Below are 6,000 nucleotides of genomic sequence, written 5' to 3'. Positions count from 1 at the left end.
ATAATATTTTTTATTTTTAATATTATCACGTTAAAATAATATAAAAATATCAAAAAAATATTAATTTAAATAAAAAATAATTTGTAAATACAAAAACAAATCCACTCTTCTAAATATTTACCGTTACCGTGAATAATTCGGTCATTTCACGATCATATTATACGATTTTTTTTCTTTCGTCAAGGAATCCGAGGCCCGTGCCTTTCAGATAGATAGGCGTTGTTGGGCTAGAAGGATAAAAAAGGACGATGCTTGCATGGTATGTATGACAGGAGACGGGATTTTAATCATGGCTTCGTAAATATTTGTCCCATTCCTCTCGATTACTAGCCTTGTCTGTGGGCTATTGGCATTTGTAGTGTCTATTGACTAGTTTTTAATTCATAGCGGGTTATATTAAAGTTTACAAACACAGTAAAGCAATCATAGAAAAAACAAAATTTATAAGTGAAAAGAATAGCAAGTTTTAACCCTAAATTCACAAATTATTATTATAAAATAAAATCCAATAATATATCTACTCGAGAGATTTATAATATTTTTTATGGGCTATGAAAAAGCCAATATATATTAGGTAATGCAATCAGAATCTTAAGACATTAAAAAATAACATAAAAAATTTAGAAAAAACAGTGAAACAGGACATTCCAAGTCAATTTTTGGGAAATTTATGTAGTGAATAAATTGCTACAGGGAGTCCCCTATATAATTGGGATTTGTCTAAATATTTAAATATGATTCAATAATCAAATAAAAATTAATAATTCTTTTAGTTAATATCCTAATTTGGCACGATTAGCTTTCTCTCTCTTTTTTTTTTATCAAACCTTATTCTAATGATTCATAAAAACATAGGTTAGATTATCTATATTGTCTATTTGAAGCAAATCTCTATCTAGTTATGGTAGATATTGTTAGGGTAGATGATAGCAAAAAGATTTTAATGTGTAAACATCGTTATATTATTTAAGATATTAATTGCTCTCACTGTGTTTGTTCTAGGATTAAAGTAATATAACTTCATGGTACAATAAAGCCTTGATATTTATAAATAATAACTTATATAAGTTTCTTAATAATTTCTGTTTTATTTATATAAATGTAAACAAAAAGTTTGTTGAGAAAAAATAAAAAGAAAGGAAAATTGGTTTCTAATTTATTTATATCAATATCTAACTGATATTTATAAGAAAAATAATATCATTTATAATCAATTTCTCTATAAAAATTTAATATATATATATTGATTTTTCCTTAAAATCTTCTCTTCAACATCTAAAAATATTGATTAGATATCACTCACTTTATAAATTAAAACAAAACCTCAATCATTTCCACTATAGAATAAAGTTATCTTTACTTGCAAGATATCCAAGCTATTATATAAGATACTCACCTAATTACTCATGACCTTCCGTTCCGGGGGACTCGGGTGCCACTGATTTTAGGCTATGGAACCCTCATGGCAACTCTATAAGGATTCGATATTTTGGTCAAAGCTGACCAGTGAATGGATTATATTATTTTAATAAAAACTGTAAATATTTTATCGCTCCCTTTCCGTCGTGGATCTATTTCTTTATCAGAGATGGTGTCAGGTCCGTCCGGCTATGTTGAAAATTTGTTTTTCCAGCATTTTTCTTTGCTCTAGAGGATTAGGTAAAGGCGTAAACTAATTGTTGCTTCCACAGAGAAGAGACGTTGTCTTAAGCTATAATACATAATTATGCATTGAATTACGCGATGGACTTATTCAACTCTTCTACTTCATTTATTAGAGTGATGAGATTGGGTAGGAGCTTGAATTAGAAGTCAGTGCTACTCCACAGAGCAATGGCTTCCTGTTCTCTGGGCCGAACGTCGATTCAATTACGATTATCATCAGTCCTGGCCATCTTCGTCTTGCAGTTGGTCTTTGTAAATGCAGGTTTGTTTGTTATGTTCACACGTGGGTGGCGATAAATTTTACAGCTATTAGCTAAGTTTGATGTTTAGTATTTCAAGTTATCGATCAGTCTATCCACTGATTCTTGGTGTTGATGGTATCGAGCTCGAAAACTTTCTGGTTCTGAATTTGTTCGATGATTAATACCCAGTGAGGGTTGACACTTTAGTGATTTCTAGTCGATTTCTTTTTGAGTTTATATGATGAAATCCACAGCTCTTATTTACTTCAACTTTTAGTTCCTCATTTCTTGACTTTTAGCAGGGCAAAATACAAGGATGCTAGGAGGGAGACTCAATGATGTAAGCCCTCCTCCAAGTCCAAAACCAGGCAGAGTACGACACATGATACCTCCCGAGATTCCACCAAGTACTCGGACGCCCCCGCCGTCGCCCCCGCCCTCTCATTCGTAATGAGTGTTAAACACACGAGCTCATTTTATACCATTTGTACCACAGTCACGATTTCTTGATTTCGCTTTTTTGTTCTATGGTTTTATGATGGAGCATATTTGATGAGAAAATGGATGTTTTTGTTGGAAATTCCAGTTAAACTTGGTAATGATGTTTTAAAAAATTCAAGTTGTGTATTATTAAAGTTCCAGATTTGAATAATTAGTTAATTAATTGATCTTAATAATTTTATTTATTATTTTCAGTTAAGATAATTGATAGTTTATAATTGGTACTTGTGTTTGTAGCTAATAACCATAAAATATTTTTTTTTATTGTGATGAGAACTCCTTGATGTTTAAATAAATATCTTTTTTTTTAAAAAAATACAATAATAATCTAGAGATAAATACTCTGAATATATATATATATATATATATATATATATATATATATATATATATATATATATATATATATATATATATATATATATATATGAGAATGAAGATTGTGAGATATGAGAATGAAGATTGTGAGCTTTTATTTTAAAAGGCTTATAATATATTTATAATCAATGAATTTTATTTTTTTTGAAGAGAAGGGTATAAAAAATAATTTTATCCTTACAATACTTTGAGTTATATTCTATTAAAATAATATATATTAAATTAATATAAAATATTAAAAAACCCCTATGAGATCTTAAAAAAATTTTCTAACAAATGTTGAGTTCATACACATTAAACCTTTTATTGTACTTTGAGCTCATGATACCAAGCTGGAGCTCAAGAGATGTTATTATTGTAAAGGTATTAATTTTGTTTATTTAATTTGGATGCATCACTTGGAATACGGGATCTAGCTCAATTTAAACAAAGAAGAAATATAGTTAACACGGTGATAACCCTCATTGCCATCTTCATGTTTATTTTCCAACAACGGTCCAATAGTTTAGCTGCGTGGCGAGCTATAGTAGTGTATTACCATGTTCTAGTTGGACTTTGTATTTCTCAATTCCCCCTATTCGATCTAGAAGAGTTGAAATCCTGGCCTTCCTTTCATATAATAGAATTGATTACTCGGTTGCTCAAAAATAAAGATCATCTCCGTTTCATCTTGCAAATCCAAGTAAAGCAATATTAAACAACCATCAAGGTAACTAGTGATCAATAAAAGTTGACTACAAAGTATGAACTTATTAGACATTTAAACCAATGTTATGAAACTCGGCTCAATTTGACTAGTCAACTTTAGATCCAAGATTTTAACCGGGTTTTAAAGAGGCAAAACTCAAGCCTATAATTGGTCTGGTCAAACTTGATTGACCTGTTAAATTAATCTAAAACTTGGATGACTCGACTTAAAATTTTTATAGTGATATTTTTTATTTTTTTTATAATCCTGAAAATATAAAATTAATTTATGAATACTTAACTTTATATTTTTTTTAATAGCTTATATTCACTTTAATTGTTTCCTAACATTTTAACGTGTGATACCTCTATATAGTCTGTATCCATATGAAATGTTTCTTAATTTTTAAATGTGAGATAGCTATATGTAGCTTTTGATGTGGGATAACTAGATATAATCTACATCTATATAGATTGTTTCTTAACTTTTTAATCTGAAATTACTATATATAACCTATATGCACATGTATTATGTCATGGGAACAAAATTTCCAACACAATTTTGATCCCAATGTTATAATTTAGTCAAGTTACTAGACTCAGTCTTACTTTCAATCCACTCATGTTTGCCTACTGTGTAAGTTTTTCGCACTTTCATAGGTTTTCTCACAAACTCTTACCAATTTAGACAACCAAAGAACACAAGAAAATTATAGATCATGACACAACAATAGCTCAAGAAATTACAGGAACTAGCTCATCCTTTATTAGTTCATCAACAAAGAAAACACACAACAATCATGTGTGTGTGTGTTATGCACAATCTGACCAACATGCTACACACTTCAGGCTATATATAATACAACAAGATATAATGGAAGTTACACGCCAAAACTGCCTCTACAAATGGACACAAATTTGGACAGCACGTCCCAAAGACAACCAACTGCATGTAACTGCCCAACAACAACTTTTTTTGTCTGTCACCGAACAAACCAATTGCCAAAACTAATTTCTCACACCATCAGCCCTCTTGTGTGATCTAAAATGCCTTAGACAGTCCATAATCTAAGCCAAGGATGAACCTGATGCTTGTACGCACACATTATATGCTGCCATTGCTCATGCATTCTGCTACTATCCAACAATGTCTTGTTGACGTGCCCTTGCTTCTATATCTGTGATCTATTGTTTTTTTTTTTTTTACTTTTTAATGTGGAAGAATCATTACATGTTTCATGCCTCATATTTCTTTTTCTATAACTTGCATTTATATGCTTTGTTTCGAGACTTTTCCACATGGGTTCTTAAAACCTGATATATATATATATATATATAATTTTTTCAAGTTGATCTCAGTTAACCAGTGTAATCCAGGACTCAACTTCTTGTTCAGCCAGATTAGGTTTTATAATTTTGATCTAGATAATCTTTTTTTACCGTCTAAATTACAAAGTAGAAATGCACACCGACTCTCCTCAATATGTGCATATGTGCAGTTGCCTCGCAATACTTCAGTTGATAATGAAATCCAACTAATTTACTCATGTTTTTTTGATAAATTATAAAAGAATTCCATTAACAGATCATAAGTTCAGGATCTTTTTTTTTCATCCCTTCTTCTGCTCGATTGATCATTTCACTGTAACATTTGCTTGTCTTAGTGAGCTGAAGGTTCGCATACCTTGTTATTGTATTTTCCGTTCACCCTGCTAGCTAGCGTAGAGACAAGAGTTGCATCCAATCAAATCAAAGTAGAAAATTGATGGGAGGAAAAAAAGGCAAAACCGAAGTGGAAGATTCTGAGTAATTTCGAGAACTTAGATTTTGACAACACGCGTAATTGACGAGAATAAAGAAATTATGTGACTGAAGTGTTTCTATTTCATTTCTTTGCTCGTCTGTCGTTCCCTCGCTGACAAGAGACTAGTGTATACAATACAACAGACAAAGTATTGTATACTCAAGGCCCAGGAAATTGAGTATTTTTGTACTTTAACACTTTTAAAAAAATAAATAAAATATTTAAAAAATTAGAACAGTTTAAAGAATTGCAGATAATTTCACTCGTTACTAATTGCACAAGTCAATGAAGGAAATTGATGACTGTTCAACCTTTGACTTGCTTGCCTGAATGAATCATTATCACGTGATGCAAGATCCTTCAAGATGGAAAATTAAAGTTTACCGTGTTCCTTGAACCGGTTTTTTTCTTCCCCTATTGACACGTAGCAATCGCTTTTAACCAAACCGTTCAGCCATTTCTTCTGTCGTTACTTCCTCAGTTTACTAATCATGTTTATTATTTATTATTGTTTTCAGACCGTAAATATTACTTCTGCTTTAATAATTTTTGTGCATTCCTTACAAAAACAATAGATCACATCTGAATAAGTCAGGTAGTTTTAAAAGATGAAATTGATTCCATTCATACCTAGAATTCGAAAGTAAGAGTGTTTCAATCCATTCCAATCACTTTGATAATTGAAAATAGCTAATATTAGCAATTTTTTTAATATATATATAT

At 30.5% G+C, this 6,000-nt stretch overlaps 1 long non-coding RNA gene across 1 annotated transcript; it reads left to right on the top strand.

The window, feature by feature from the left end:
- The first annotated feature begins 1,317 nt into the window (after positions 1–1,317).
- On the top strand, positions 1,318–2,593 carry LOC133704115 (uncharacterized). Its single transcript, XR_009843994.1, has 2 exons — positions 1,318–1,927; positions 2,210–2,593. It is a non-coding gene; the product is annotated as an uncharacterized LOC133704115 (long non-coding RNA).
- Positions 2,594–6,000: the final 3,407 nt, after the last annotated feature.

Source organism: Populus nigra, chromosome 10 (genome assembly GCF_951802175.1).
Source record: "Populus nigra chromosome 10, ddPopNigr1.1, whole genome shotgun sequence".
Lineage (NCBI taxonomy): Eukaryota > Viridiplantae > Streptophyta > Magnoliopsida > Malpighiales > Salicaceae > Populus > Populus nigra.
This window is presented reverse-complemented; position numbering and strand designations above follow the sequence as displayed.